Source organism: Hippocampus comes, unplaced genomic scaffold (genome assembly GCF_001891065.2).
Source record: "Hippocampus comes isolate QL1 unplaced genomic scaffold, H_comes_QL1_v1.1 scaffold248, whole genome shotgun sequence".
Taxonomy (NCBI): Eukaryota; Metazoa; Chordata; class Actinopteri; order Syngnathiformes; family Syngnathidae; genus Hippocampus; species Hippocampus comes.
This window is the reverse complement of record NW_017806277.1, coordinates 1,441,289-1,458,569: the sequence shown is the minus strand read 5'-3', so window position 1 is coordinate 1,458,569 and position 17,281 is coordinate 1,441,289. Positions and strand designations below refer to the sequence as shown.

Sequence of the window (17,281 nt, the reverse complement as noted above, 5' to 3'; positions counted from 1 at the left end):
ATACGGTACCGCACCTTCAATGATTGGTCTATTTTGTATTTTTTTTTTCATATATTGCACGCACTGGTCTATAAGGCGCAATCTACAATGCATCCACTAGATGGAGCTACAGGTACGTCTTTGTCCGTCTCCGTGCCTTCTCTTCTTCGTTACTCAAGAGGCGTTCATGGCCACCTCCAAAAAAAACGTAAATTAACAATTACTTCAATGAAACTACGAAAATTGATCATACAGTAATGCATCAAAACAGAAAATCACAAAATAAATTCTATAGACCCCCGACAGAATTTATTTTGGCATTTCCTTGAGCGTACCAGCAACAGAACGATCGGATGTCAGTAAATTGGAGGGGACTGGACTGTCTCAGAAGTGCTTGTTATTCATTCCTTGGTTGTGTGCTGTATTCACAAACGAGGAAATCACAAAATAAATTCTGTAGTGGGGCTATAGAATTTATTTTGTGATTTTCTCGCTTGATTTTCTGTTTTGATGCATTATTTTAAATGTTCGTAGTTTCAATAAAGGAATAGTTAATTTACGTTTTGCCGAGGCGGTCATGAACACCTCTCGAGTTGAACGGAAGAAGAAAAGGCATGGAGACGGACAAAGACGTACCTGTATTTGTTGAGACTGTGAAAACCATTCATAAAGTGTGTTTTAAAAAATAACACCACAGCTCTCCTTTTTTTGGAGCTGCAACAAAAACGTATTTAATAAATCAGCGACACAGTTCACTGAACCAACAGCAAGTTATAACATTGTAAGCATGTCTCCAGCAAGGAGCCATCTTGGGGTCGACATATTACCGTAATGACCATACATAAGGCGCACCGGATTTTAAGGCGCGCCGTGAGCTTTTAAGAAAACTGAAGACTTTTCGGTGCGCCTTATAGTGCTGAAAATACGGTACTCACAAACTGACTGAGTTTGAAATCCAAGCTGGTTATTTTTTTGTTTAATTTTTTTTTTTCAGATTCAGGAAACTTTATTTATCCCCATGGGGTAATTGGACTTAACAGGCACGCTCTGCACAAGAAACATGAAAAACAATGACGAACATGGGATACAGTGCGAAGGGCCTGTCGGTACTCGCCGTATGTACAGCGCCCCGAGATCTTAGTTAGAAAGTAAACACTAGGTGGTACACAAAGCTCATTTAAAACGCAAAAACTTCAAGCCCTGACTCATTCCGTTGTCTGAACGGCAACAGATATTTATACAGTTTCTAGTCCCTTCTGCCATCTAATGGGAGGGCATATATTTCTTCTGCAGGCCATTATTCTGGCATAAACATTGACATTTGTAATAATAAATATACATTTTCAGCCATATTAAGTGAAACAGCTAATTTCCCATGGCACATTTCTGGTTTAAAATAATATTAAATTAATGGTGAAATTTCCAAAAAAAGGAGCGAACTGATCTTCAGCATAAATCTGGTACCCTCACTTTCAAGACATATATACACTAAGAGCAGCGCTTGACATAAAAAATGTGACCTGAAAATCTATCTTCAGATAAATACATCTAAAAATGATCGTATCTGTGATAGGCTGTGGGCTGAGGGGGGTCACTGAGTTCTGGAGGCGGAAAGTGTGAGATGGAAAGTTTTGAACCACTGAAGGCGGGTGCACACTGAATGATGCGTCAGAACTTGCGAGAACTCAAGCAGTGCGCTGGTTTTGGCAAATACTTTTCATGAGCAGCCGAGACTTGGCCACTGGTTTTACTGCAATTCAACATTTAAATCACATTTGCAGGGTATGGCGACATAACAGATGACAGCCAATCAAAATGCACATATGCTTTCACACATGTCAAAAATACATTTCTGGGTTATTAGTGAACAGGCCCTGGCCGGCCACCCCCAAGCGCCAGAAATACACAATATACAGACACGTACAGACCAACAGCATTTAATCAGATTGATAATTTGATATGTAACTGTGGATGAAATAAAGCTTGGAGTAAAAATGTGTGTGAGCAGTACGGCCACCGCCAAGCGACAGAATTACACTATATACAGACATGTACAGACCAACAGTACTTACCAAATTCATAATTTCATATGTACCTGTCGATGAAATTAGCAAAGCTTGGAGTGAAAATGTGTGCGAGAGGTATGGCCCAAGTATATGGCCGCCAGCAACTTAGTGCAGCCAAAACCTACATTTTAACTTCAATCCCGAAAACAGAAGAAAGGCACTGGGGAACACCCTCTGCCTACCTAGTTTTCATTTTTATTGTATTAAAATGTTACTGACCACTGTCAACCTAGGTGTCAATGAAGTGATATTCACCAATCAGAACGATCATCCAGTTCACCAAAGCTGACATAGTTTTTGTCAGATGACAACTGACCACTTTGGAATGGGGAAACGTTTCTTCTTCAGGGTAGGCACAGTTACACATTACCCAGGTGCTGCCACTGTGTTGGACTCTCATGCTGCACAAACAAAATGTTTTTTTTTTGTTTCCAAAAGTAAAATTCAGATCTTGGGCCTTTAAAAAAAAAAAATTAAAAAAGAAAAAATCAATGATCAGTGGGTTGAATCTAAGTCACCACAGCCTTAGCCCTGCTCCTCAGAATGGGTGTGAAAACTGAACATACATTTTGTATAACCTCACAACATTGGAGCCGGTCAAAAACAAAACCTTCACAATTTCAATGACCTTTACCCAAGAAGTCAGAATTAACGTAGCTGAGGTATGAAAATGCATGCATTTTCATTAACGAGAATAAAACTGCACTTGGCACATCACTGCCTAGCCATCATTCTCCAATGTGTTTTTGCCCGTCTCCTACAATACCTTTTCCAACCATCCTGAGCCCTTCAACCACCCCCTCCCCACCCCCATCATGTCGGCAGCCATAAGCAGCAGGTTCTATCTGCAGTGCGACAGAGTGAAAATTGCTGGCTCGGGGATCATTACAAGGGCCATAAAACAGCGATTTACAGGACAGCCAGCAAGTGGAGTCAGCACGATCTCACACCCCCTGGCACTGCACTGTCCTGGGTCACCGAGGAAAAACCCAAAACAGAGAATCAGAGGTCAGTGGGGTCCATGATGACTTTAACATGAAGCCAAAGAATGTGGCAGCTCAAGCAGCTAAACCTATGCTAAGGGTAAGATGGAAGGTGAAAAAATCTTTCTACATTTGAAGTCAATCACATCAGAGCCAGATCCCTTAAAACCTTTAGATCCAATTCTAACAAGTTATGTTTTTGAAAGGTGGTCTTTGGAAGGCCATGGACATTCATGATTTAACAGTTATGTGATTTATTCATGCAGTCCCTCGATGGCTGTATACTGGCACACACACGCACGCACACACACACACACACATACACACACACACACACACACGCACGTACACACTGCTTTCATGTGCAAAAACTTTACATCACTCTCTATGATCAGTTTGGAGCTTGTCCCGATTGACTTGAAAATTGGCTGGATCAGAATAAAGAAGTTCCATACTCTACACCAGGGGCGTCAAACACGTTTTTGGCCACATTGTCGTTACGGTTTCCCTGAGAGGGCCATTATGACTGTGAATTTTGTGAAACCGTGTAAATGTTTGATCATCTCCACATAGTACATATACAGTGCACAACAAATGGGTGGATAACTAGTTTTGAAATCAGAAGTCTAGCATAATGGTTTGTTCAGCCATTGTTTACGTTAAAGTACGTAACAAGATAAAGTGTAAAAGGTGACATGCTTGACTTGCTCTTGAGGGCCACACAAAATGATATGGGCCAGATCTGGCCCCCGTTGTTTGAGTTTGACACTCATGTTCTACATTATTCATTTTTTGTAAGTGATCAAATTGGATTGGATGGATTCACACATTAGCATTCTGTCCTGCCCCCCATCCAATTCCGCCCGCTTGACTACTGCTGAACGTGGCTAAACTTGGTTTAAATTATGTTGTGCCTGTCCATGTCTCTTGAGGAAGGCATGACATATTTTATTTTATTTTTTATTTTTTGCATGAAACAGTTCAAGCTCACCAAGGTTAAGAGATTCAAAAAATCTTAATTGTTTTACCACCAAAATGTTTGTAATCTGCCAAAGACAAATACTAAGGTGTGCATGAAAGCAGGTTCAATTCAAAACAACACCCTTATCAAGTCCACCGAAGGGGTCCGGAAAAAAAGGACAGTGGGATTTCATGGTATGTGTTGATGTGACACTGCAGAGTGAGCAAGCTGGACATCTCTCTCTCGCTTTCTTTCCATAATGTTTCCAACATAAAGACCGTATCCCACTGAGTTAACATGAGCTAACATTTGCGAATGTTGCATTCTCGACAGGGTTTGTCTGGATTCTTTCAAGGTCGCATATGCTCACTAAACGGTCCCCCGATGTTCCCGTTCCGTTTAAGATTGTATGTGAGGGATTGGGACACATATCATGCACATGCCTACACACACACAGACACTGAAAAAGAACCTTGTACACTATCCAAACAAACCCTCGTATTTTTCAGTTTTTCTGTTTAACCTGCCTTTCTCAATTTCTCTCGTGTTGTTGTTGTTGTTTTATTATAATTTTCTTTTTGAAATTAGGATTATTAGAGTTCAGACTAGCGGCCTGGTCACAGTGCAGAGGTCGTGGGTTCAATCCCAGCTCCGGCCTCCCTGTGTGGAGTTTAAATGTTCTCCCCAGGCCTGCGTGGGTTTTCTCCGGGTACTCCGGTTTCTTCCCACATTCCAAAAACATGCATGGCAGGCTGATTGAACACTCCAAATTGTCCCGAGGTGTGAGTGTGAGCACGGATGGTTGTTAATTTTTACTGACGAGCATCAAGCTGTCAATAGATTTATCCATTCTTTTTACATCTGACCAATTAAATGACCAATCACGTCTTAGCGGACCAATGAAAGTGTCCAAATGCACTTTCATACTGAATACCTATCAGCTATTTGCGGTTGGAACAACATGATTTACAGTTGGGGGAGGAACAGGCTGGCTGTCTGAAGTGAGAGGGACAAAAACAGAAGCGTGTGTGCTTCGTGATATGCACGGCTGTGTGAAGGAGGATTTCACAGTCAAATAAGCAGATTTGAGTTTAATGAGAAGTAGGGAACAAATGCAATAAACACAGCAATCTCTGCAGCGCGACCCGAGTCGAAGATCATCTGCGAATTTGCCTCGTGTGACAAAAAAAAGTATGAGAAAGGTTCTGGGATGCCGTGTAACTATAGTTGTGTTTGGCATTGTTCTTTATCAATAGGTTTATAATAACGATAATATCCCATTTAAAAATGTGGAGACCTGCGGCTATTAGTCCGAAGCGGCGAATGTATGCAGAAATGAGTTTTTTATGGCTAAATTGAGCTGTTTCGGGTTTTAATCACGATGGTTTGTCATCTCAAAATTACAGCGTATATACACACGCACGCACGCACGCACACACACACACACACACACACACTGTAGTCAGCAGCAGCTGGAGACAGGTACAGAGTAACCTGCTGACAAGAAAAATCATAGCCTGTTTTATGCCATGCATCGACACATATGCAGTGGATAAAAGTACTTTATGGTGCAGTTCAGATTCATACAAGCACTGTCATTTTAAAACATTAAATATTACTTGAACACCAGGATGATACAATGATGACATCCCTTGCAAATGTTTGATGATACTGTAGACCTCACATGTGCTTTCAAGACGCTTATTGTGGCTTAGAGCAAAATTAAAAGAATGGCCAGCAACACCGATGTGAAACAAAGAAGGTAATGAATAATAATGATGTTGTATCAAACATAAATAAAAACAGAATACAATGATTTGAATATCATGTTAAACCTCTATTTAATTGAATACACTACAAATACAAGATATTTAATCTTCAAACTGATAAATAATTTTTTTAGCAAATAATCATGAACTGTTTGTGGCAGCAACACATTCCAAAAGCACTGGGACGGGTGGCAAAAGAAGACTGAGAATGTTGAGGAATGCTCATCAAATACCTGTTTGGAACATCCCACAGGTGAAGAAGCTAACTGGGAACAGGTGGGTGCCATGATTGGGCATAAAAGGAGCTTTCCTGGACTGTCATTCACAAGTGGTGATGGGGTGAGGTTCACTTCTTTGTGAAAAAACGAAGTGAGAAAATAGTCAAACAGTCTAAAGACAATGTTCCTCAACATAAAATTGCAAATAATTTAGGGATTTCACCATCTATGGTCCATAATATCATCAAAATGTTCAGAGAATCTGGAGAAATCACTGCATATAAGCGGCAAGGCCAAAAACCAATAGTCGATGCCTGTGGCCTTCACTCCCTCGGGCAGCACTGCATCAAAAATCGACATCAAGGTATAAAAGATATTACCACATGGGCTCAGGAACACTTCAGATCACCAATGTCAGTAAATTCAGTTTGGGGCTACATCCGTAAGTGCAACGTAAACCTCTACTGATGCAAAGTGAAAGCCATTTATCAGCAACATTCAGAAATGCCACCGGCTTCTCTTGGCGCGAGCTCATCCATGATGGACTGATGCAAAGTGGAAAGTATTCTATGGTCTGACAAGTCCAAGGGGAAAAGAACCATCCAGACTGTTACGGACGCAAAGTTCAAAAGCCGGCATCTGTGACGGGATATGGCTGTGTTAGTGCCACTTGCATGGGTAATTTATACATCTGTGAAGGCACCATAAATGCTGAAAGGCACATGCAGATTTTGGAGGAAAATATGTTGCCCCTGCTTATTTCAGCAAGACAACGCCACACCACAATGTGCATGCCTGCCAACCGGGTGGCTTCGTAGTAAAGCAGTGTGGGTACTAGACTGCCCTGCCTGCAGTCCAGACCCGATGTTCCCTCTATGTTGCGCACGTGAGCATTTGCGCAATACTCTCACCCTCTTAGCGCACACTGTGACGCTGGTGCGCACCCCGCACTCTATATTCCTTTATTCCACCCCGCTGTAATCTACAAACAGGACACTTTCATTGCAGTTTTAGTAGTGCGACCGAGGGTGCGCGCTCAGTAGTTCAACCATAGTTAGAAGCATACATTGACACACATACACTCACACTTACCACTGACGAGACACCGCAGGCGACACATAGAGAGCTCCATTCAGGAAGTCCAAACATGGACATAGTTTACGAGCACCTTGAATGAAGCTATTTCACGCGTTTTAAAGTTCAGGTGACAAGGAATTTTTGTGTTTTATTTAATGACATATTTTCCTTTATTTATGAGTGGACAATGTGGGACCAGAGTTATACAGATCGGCTTCATCAATTATGCTTCAAATAACCTGTGTTAAAATAAAAGTAAGAAACTTGGGCCCCATCCATCCATCCATTTTTTGAGCCGCTTATCCTCACAAGGGTCATGGGGTGCGCTGGAACCTACTTGCTTCGGGCAGTAGGCGGGGGACACCCTGAACTGGTTGCCAGCCAATTGCAGGGTACACAGAGACGAGCAACTATCCGCGCTCACACCCACATCTAGGGACAATTTAGAGTGTTCAATCAGCCTGCCATGCATGTTTTTGGAATGTGGGAGGAAACCGGAGTACCCGGGGAAAACCCACGTAGGCACGGGGAGAACATGCAAACTCCACACAGAAAGGCCGGAGCTGGACTCGAACCCGGTACCTCTGCACTGTGAGGTCGATACGCTAACCACTGGAGCACCGGGACGCCCGGGCCTATTTTATTCGTGTCATAAATTTCCATTCAATTATGTGATATTTCGATATGCTGCTGTTCGCCTCTTGACTGGTACTCGTAAGAGGGAGCATTACTCCTACTCTGCCATCCCTTCACTGGCTCCCTATACATTTTAGAGTTCTTTTTAAGATGCTATTATTTGTTTTTAAATCTTTAAATGACCTCGCGGTACCTTACCTCTCTGAACTCATCCGCCCCTACACACCTGCCCGCCGCCTCAGGTCTGCGGACCAGACATTATTAGAAGTACCAAGAACTAAGCGGAGGCTCAGAGAGGATCGCGCCTTTTCCGTTGCTGGTCCCTCTCTTTGGAATGACCTCCCACTGAACATTCGAGAAGCCCCCTCACTGCCTATCTTTACAACTCGCCTCAAAACTCATTTGTATTCTTTGGCATTTGACTCAGCATGACTCAGACTTGATCTTAGTTTTACTGTTTGGTGCTTTCTACCGTCTTTACTCTTGATATATTGTTTTATTGTTGTATGTATGATAGTTGCTCCATGTACAGCACTTTGTATACAGTGGTGGCTGTTTTAAAATGCTCTCTAAATACAGTTGAGTTGAGTTGAGATTTGAAGGTGATTTGATTTTTTTTCATAACATACGACATTACGTAACTTGTTTTCATCGCAGGTTTTGGACAGGTGTGATACTGGTTTGGTCTGCCGTGTGCAAGTCTGATGTTGCTCAACGTGGTCCAAGGAATGCTCAGGAAGTTTGTGTGAATGCTCAGATGCATGGAAAATTAGAGGGACCACTGTCCTGACCCCTTGCCATTGAAAATGTGAGTTGCATTACCAAGCGTAAAATACGACAACGAGGAAATGAATCGTAGAAAAATAAACACAATAAATCCAGTCACAGCACTAAAGATTACTCAACAGAACCAACATGACTAAATAATCCATGTGGCTACTGGCGGTCAACTCCTAGCTTCTCTAATCCCGTCAAACATGGCCTATGTGGCTGACTGATGCAGCGCATGTCGTAGGCTGATCCCAAAGTTTCCAGGGTGAAGGCCACGATCAAACAAATGTGTGTAAAAGTAGTTGCTCTAAAGCAGTAGGTAGTTTCCTTTTCAAGTTTTTCAAGCATCAGCGGGATATTTCAGTTTCGGAAGAGACAATAGCAATGCTTCTCTCAATGAAGAGCATACATGCATCTGTTCGCCAAACCAACCCTCATCACTTAAATGCTTCATGTGTAACCTGAGAAATAAAAGACAGGCTTTTTTTTTTTTTTAATAGAGTGCAGAGGCTCCAGAAGGATCTTTATAGTAAATGCCCCAACTCATTAAGCTAATTCCCCTATCACACAATTACTCTGCGTCAAACAAAAGAGCAAGAGATGCAGAGAGGGATCTGCGTCCACTTATTAAAAAATTGCAATTCTAGTAATTAGAGAGCAAGAGATGCAGAGAGGGATCTGCGTCCACTTCTAAAAAAATTGCATTCTAGTAATTACAATTTTTAAAAAAAAAAGAAGAAAGAAAAGAAAACAACATTGAATCCCTGTGGGTAAAAGAGAAATGGCAGAGCTTTTGACTCTTGACCTTTTTCATTTTCTTTCTGAAATCTTTTCAGATACCTCCATGGTCTGTGCTTTCACTTTGTTGGTTCTAGAGAGCACTATAAAAAAGCACTCGTCTGTCTTTTTGCACAATTTGTGTGTGTGTGTGTGTGTGTGTGTGTGCGTGTGTGTGTGTGTGTGTGTGTGAGAATGTGTGAGTCAAATTCAAATTACAGTACTTTTATATTACGGTAACAAGTTACGTATTATGATACATTTTTTGCACATCGAGTAATTCGAGTTGTCTACTATGTTTTAGTTGTACGGATAAAACATTTGTTGGTTGGATTATTAACTGCAGTGAGAGGTTAAAATTAAAATGAGTTTCATTTGTTTGTTTACATACTGTGTCCATTGACCCAGATTCGGAAGAATAATTCTGCCGAGAACCCTTTGTTGTATAAAAAGGGCTATAATGATTGCATGTGTAATTTCAAGAAGTATGATTAACATACCTAAAACATACATTTTGTCTGTCAACTATACAAGCGATTGTTTTGGAAAGCAGCGGTATTCAATGGACCAGTTTCAGGTGACAACATATTTTAACAGACTGGCAATGACGTAAATCAGGGGTGTCAAACTCAGATTCTGGAGGGACGCTGTCCTGCATGTTTTCCACGTCTCCCTGTTGCAACACACCTGATTCAAATGATCAGATCACTAGCAAGCTCTGTGGAAGCCTGACATTGAACCTGTTCATTTGAATCAGGGGTGTTGCAGCAGGGCGGGATGGAAAACATGCAGGACACCAGCCCTCGGGGACCGGACTCCGACACCTGTGACGTAAATTAAAAAAAAATAATAATGAAATGTGCAACATAACATCAGGCTGAATGTAACAGTTGTGATTAGTGGGACCCCACCGCATATTTTTCTCTTTAATGAGCCGATCGGTTCCATGGAATGGCATATTGTAAGACATTGCAGCCAGGTGCCCAAAAAATGGTTGTTCGTCTATGTGTGCCCTGCGATTGGCTGGCGACCAATTCAGGGTGTACCCTGCGTGAAGATCAAAATATGGATGGATGGAGTATGCTAATCTGAGGTATCACCATGGCCCATTAGTGAACTATAAACGAATTAGCCTTTGATTATATAAGTGGAAGTCAAGTCAAAAATGTTGGCAATAATATGTTCTATGTACCCCCACTAGTCTAAACATGGCATTCTGATTAATATTCTGTTTGTGGAATATGAAATAACTTGCCAAATCTACCTGTTTTCATCCGTGAAAGGGGGCAGCCATTTTGCGACTTGCTGTCGCATGAAAATGACATCACAGTTGATCGGGGCTCAGTTAACGACCAATCACGGTTCATCTGTTTTCTGCGTTTGGTCATATCACATTTGCAAGCTGAGCCCTTGTGATGCCAATTTCAGTTGAGAGCAAGTGGCAAAATGGCTGTCTCATGAGATAGATAAAAACAGGTGTATATTTTTGTGTTCATTAATAATCCAAAAACACAATGTTTATCAGAACGCTGTTTTTAGACTAGGGGCATAGAACATATCAACTTCCCCTTTAAGAAAACATCTTTTACCAAGGTTTTTAGAAGGGGGTGGGTTATGTGTTGGAGAGCATCCAAGTTAAAAAAAAAAAAAGATCCCAAATACATTAATTATTCATCTCTTTAAATTAATTATGCTAGACTGTGTTTAATTAATATTTAATTAATATAGGGTTTACCTTCCACAGGCATCATCTTTTTGGGTTATTTGGGAAAAGATGAGTGGAACACAAAAAAGCCACGTAACCATTTTCTTCTCCAAATTACCCAAAATGGCCACCACGTGATATACAGTCGATTTAACCAATGCAGATTAATGCAGTGAGTTCAAATAGTGTCCAGACGTGTCATGGGGGAGGGAGGGGGGGGGCATCCTGTTACCACTTTGCTTAAAAAAAAAAAATCATTAAATGTTCAGTTTCTTTGTGTTGTCCGGTCCTTCAAGGACTTGCAGAGAAAAAGTGTTGATTCCGCTGAGAACAATCCTGATTCTGCGGAGAGCAAATCTTGATTACACGTCTTAATAGTTGATTATCAGCGGCTATAAAAAAAGAAAAGGGGAAAAAAAACCCTAGAATGACCAGTTTTAAAGCAAATTCATTTACAAAAAAAAAAGTATGACTTCTCTGGGGAAATTATCTTCACAACAAACCAGTGTCGAACATTGCGGTTGTAAATAACATCAATATTCTCTTTGTCCGTCTTGGACAGATAAATTTAATAATGATAATAATAATAATTTCAACAAACTATAAGTTTGAGACATGGTTAAGATGGTCAAGTAATTGTTATAGTAGAGGAACATCCTTTTGGCCATACCAATTGGCCTTTGACCAGATGTGACCGATAATTATGGGCCACCGATCAATCAGCGCATCCATAGTATGGTCCAGTTTGGTGGCGAGCAGGGATCCCCCAGCTTCGGCGCTCGTATTCCCCAATTGATTCTGAGGGACACGGGATGGCCTTTTCCACTCACCCACACATCTCTGCTCAGCGGCTTTTCCCAATTACCCACTCAAAGAAGGGGAAAAAGTAGCAGGACAACTGTATGAACATAAATTCACTTGCGTGGTTGTCAAGTGTATTGCAGATATCCAGCAACTAGTTTTGCTTGTTTTCAACCCGCTTGAGCAATTTAACCCATGATTTTTGTTTTTTTTAAATCTATAGATGACCAGTTAGAGGGACGGAGCTGTTAAAAAAGGCTGCGTTTCTCTAAGCGCCGTTAATATGAACAAACAAACAAAAAAATCATATCATAGCAAGCCATGACCACTGCATCAAATGATTCGAATACAGAAAGATGAATCATTATACCCCTCATCAGTGTTCCCTCTTAAGTGAATGTGCGTGCAATTGCTCACTGCTCTCACCCTCTCATTGTACAGCAAATGTATACAGTGGTACCTCTACTTACGAAATTAATTGGTTCTGGAAGAAATTTCTGAACTAGAAAATTTTGTAAGTAGAGACGTGTTTTCCATGAAACTGCCCTAATCCGTTTCAAGCCCCCCCGAAAATTCAGACAAAAATGTTTTCTAAAGCATAAAAATGCATCGAAATATGTAAATACATGTTACAATTAGTAGATTATTGCACAATAAATGAGGGTTGTGCATAGCGTAAAAAAAACAAAGAATAAAGAATAAAAATGATGGTCATTTAACTTTAAACTGCGTCCTTATCATTTTTTTGCCCTCTTTAGTTCATGTTCTTTTTCAGAAGTGGTTTTTGCCAGGCTCTTTGTATAGATCTGATCCAAGGACGTTTGCTTATGTCAGCTTTTAACAATCCTTCGAAAATGTCCAAGGCAAACATCAGCATACTGAGCGATCACCCGACTGGTGAACACTTTATCTGGGTGATTCACCTTTATGTAAAAGTATCGGATCGCCTCATGGCCAGAGGGGCGAATGGTGAGAATGCTGCATAGACACATATCTAGCCATTTATCTATCGAAACACATAGACACATTCGGGAGAGGTCCCTCTTAGCCAACGGATGCCGGGACAATGCTAGGTAATAGCCAATGGCAGAGCAGCTATAAGTACGTTGCGTTCAGGAAACTCTGAGGTGCGACTAGCAATCCATACTGTATTTTTACCTTCCGTATCTTGAAATTGCTTTCATAACAAGAGGCAATATTTTCCTGTTGAGGCGTTTCGTAACTTGAAAATTTCGTTTGAAGAGATGTTCGTAAGTAGAGGTACCACTGTACAGATAAATAAAAAAACATTATACATAAGAAATACAAATAAAACCTGACCGGTATTGGCATTTTGTCGATTAATATTTGCCTGCTCCCATTGAGAGAATGAGTTGGAGTTTATTGGGTTTTTTTTTCCCCCGTCCTCTTCCCGACTGTTTTCCTTCCACATCTTTAACATCGACCCGCCAGACTTGTTGCTTTGCCTCCCCCATGTTGGTTTGTCTATGTTCCTCTGAACGGGTTGTAACTTGGAAGTAAATTCCTTGTGTGTTTCTTGCATACTTGGCCAACAAAACTGATTCTGATTCAGATACTTTTGCTCAGAAAATTTAAGAAAATCTGTAACAATGTTCTCGCAACTTAGCCCACTATTTACCACCAAAGATTTTTCATATTAATGTTTTACATTATCTAATTTCAGGAATGTCAATTTGAGGATGAGAATTATCATCTAACAAGTGAAAAGCAATGTTAGCATATTTTGCAATATTTAACCTTTTCATGCACCCTGTAACCTGATAACCTGATAAACTGTCCACTGTAGTAACCGCTGTCCCTGAAAGGGTTAAAACAGTTGACCTTTTCAACCATTACAGGTATATAATTTGTCAGCAAAACGGATGTCAGTCAGAGACAGACGGATGGACTTTCCATCAGTACTGACGGAATGCCCACCTGTGTGTGTGTGTGTGTGTGTGTGTGTGTGTGTGTGTGTGTGTGTGTTACATGATGTTCTAATGCCTTACTTGTATTAGACTAAAATTGTATAGTTCAAGGGTCTCAAACGTAACTGATGGTAAGGACGCTGGAGAAAGAATATTGCTGTGTCTGGGCTGCATTAAGTATTCCACAAATATGGTGTTGAAGTATTGGGAAAAAAAGTACAACTAATCCAGTCTTCTCAATCTTCATTAATAACAGTTCAGACCATTAACGGTTCTTGAGAACATTTACAAGATTGCTGACCCGGGCCTCTCTCTCATCTCCCTGCTACTTTGCATCCTCCTCAGCATGTCTGGTTCAGTAATGATGTCTGATTTCTTGAGTACCGCAATTTTCTCTGGGCATTCAAGAAATGTTGGGGCGCTCCTGTGCTCAACCACAACAAAAAAATCTGCCACTCGTTTTTCTTGAAATTGGGCGTTTTCATCGCTAACCTTTGTCTTAAGGGCAGGTTTTCAAAAACACATGACAGATATCTTTTGCTTCCACTTAATGTCACTTCAGAATCCGAATCTGATTTATTGGCCATGTATACAAAAAACACAGTTAGAACCCGTTCAGAGGAGCAAGACAGCAACATGGGGGGGACGGAATGAGAAGCCTGGCAGGTCGCTCTTAAGATCCCGAATATCTTAGATGTGGACGGAAAACAATATGGAAGAGGAGGGGGAAAAAAGAGAGACTCCAACCATTCTTCAGAATTACGTTTCACTGAAAGCTGTCATGAGCCTGAGCTATGGTAGCCCAAGAGGTGATTTAAAACACACACACACACACACACACACACACACACACACACACACACACACACACACACAAAATGCCCAGGGCAATGACACAAAAAAGGCAGGGGGCTGCACGAACAATAAACATTGATGTCAAATCGGGGGCCGCAAACTATCATTCTGCTGATCGAATATGGCCCCCAGGCTGCAGGTTTGAGACCTCCAATATGGTTCATAAAGGTTCAACCATCAGTGGAAATATGTATTTTTGATGATCTAGTCCACCATGATTCATAGAGCATGCATTGTCCCACCTGTGTGTGTGTGTGTGTGTGTGTGTGTGTGTGTGTGTGTGTGTGTGTTACATGATGTTCTAATGCCTTACTTGTATTAGACTAAAATTGTATAGTTCAAGGGTCTCAAACGTAACTGATGGTAAGGACGCTGGAGAAAGAATATTGCTGTGTCTGGGCTGCATTAAGTATTCCACAAATATGGTGTTGAAGTATTGGGAAAAAAAGTACAACTAATCCAGTCTTCTCAATCTTCATTAATAACAGTTCAGACCATTAACGGTTCTTGAGAACATTTACAAGATTGCTGACCCGGGCCTCTCTCTCATCTCCCTGCTACTTTGCATCCTCCTCAGCATGTCTGGTTCAGTAATGATGTCTGATTTCTTGAGTACCGCAATTTTCTCTGGGCATTCAAGAAATGTTGGGGCGCTCCTGTGCTCAACCACAACAAAAAAATCTGCCACTCGTTTTTCTTGAAATTGGGCGTTTTCATCGCTAACCTTTGTCTTAAGGGCAGGTTTTCAAAAACACATGACAGATATCTTTTGCTTCCACTTAATGTCACTTCAGAATCCGAATCTGATTTATTGGCCATGTATACAAAAAACACAGTTAGAACCCGTTCAGAGGAGCAAGACAGCAACATGGGGGGGACGGAATGAGAAGCCTGGCAGGTCGCTCTTAAGATCCCGAATATCTTAGATGTGGACGGAAAACAATATGGAAGAGGAGGGGGAAAAAAGAGAGACTCCAACCATTCTTCAGAATTACGTTTCACTGAAAGCTGTCATGAGCCTGAGCTATGGTAGCCCAAGAGGTGATTTAAAACACACACACACACACACACACACACACACACACACACACACACACACAAAATGCCCAGGGCAATGACACAAAAAAGGCAGGGGGCTGCACGAACAATAAACATTGATGTCAAATCGGGGGCCGCAAACTATCATTCTGCTGATCGAATATGGCCCCCAGGCTGCAGGTTTGAGACCTCCAATATGGTTCATAAAGGTTCAACCATCAGTGGAAATATGTATTTTTGATGATCTAGTCCACCATGATTCATAGAGCATGCATTGTACGAGCATAGCACCTGGAAACGCGGTATGCCTCCATCCTCTGCTTTGCATGTGAAAAGCCATTTTGAATTCACCGGCATCTAAGTGCAATAAAGCCTGGATACACAGATCACAGCTGTTACAAACACTCCAATCAAGCTGCTAATGAAAAACATAAGGGCTTTTAACATTAATGTATTTTCAGAAGCAGAGAGAGGTTGGGTGGGGGGGCGGGGGGTGGATTATCCCATGCGCGATACAGTACATATGTTGTGAGGCTACCTGGTAGTTTTTAATCTGCATTTGGTTGACGAACGACGAGAAAGGCAATTGAATGCTACCCCCAAAAAAATGACAATAGTGAGGAGGGAATGATTAGAAGCAGAGTCTCCAATCAAGAAAAAACTGCTCCAAAGATGGCTGTTCGCCTCACATCAAAGCAAGTCTTGTATCTCAGAGGAGTCGCGAAGGATTTTACAGCAGCTTGCCTCAGGCCTGAGTGCAGGGGCTCGCACCTACTTAGACGGTGCCGGCGGGTACCCCCGGGTGGGACCCGAGGGAGCGGGGCCAACAGACGACCCCATACAGTCTGCAGTGTCATCATTACAGAAACACACAACAGACAAAAGGCACCTCGCTTCACATTTGGCCCCAAAACAATTCAATTGTCTATACCCGAAGATAATCCAGCCCGGTAAAATCTCCGGATTTTGAATAATTTATTTCATAAATGCATAGTAGAAGCTAATTATAAGGGTGCATCAATATTCTAGTGAAAAGTAAGGTTCCATTTCTCTTTTTGATTTTAATAAGAAGTTTAGTCATTTCCTGAACCGACTACGGATACTTTTGGAATAGTGTGGCAGCAAACCGCAGTATCTGCTGAAAATTCAATTGGCAACAGGAGAACATGCAAACTCCACACAGGAAGCCCGGTGCCCGGATTTTAACCCACAACCTCTGAATTGTGAGAGACGTGCTTACAATAACTTCTGAACACGAACAGGAGCAAAATTATTGACTGTCACTGCATGTGACTCCATCTCTGAAAAAATATTGAGCATCCTCATTATTGCCATTAAATTGTGTTTTAAGATTGGATAGACCAGTGGTCCCCAAACTACGGCCCGCGGGCCGAATCCGGCCCGCCTCCGCATTTGGTTCGGCCCCCTGAAAATACCACAGAGTATTTTGATTTATTTTTCATCGATGTGGATTTGTCTTTGATCATAAAGTTGGGCTTTTGCAATAAAATGTTCCTTAGTGAACCGTTTTCATTTTTAACTATTAATTAGTAACTATTTCATAAACACAGATACAATAAGGTGACATTTGGTGCATCTTTCTGTGCCGTTATCTGGCAACGCCAGAAAAAAAAAATCCGAAACCGGCCCCTCTCTCAGAGAACGGGATCATGGCGAAAAGGTTCGGTAAGAGAAAAATAGAATGCAGGGTATTTAA

The 17,281-nt window shown here is 41.4% G+C and overlaps 1 protein-coding gene across 1 annotated transcript in view; it reads right to left on the bottom strand.

Annotated features, from left to right (window-relative positions):
* Nucleotides 1-17,281, bottom strand: part of pknox2 (pbx/knotted 1 homeobox 2) — a 118,630-nt gene that overhangs the window by 20,638 nt on the left and 80,711 nt on the right. The window lies entirely within an intron of this gene.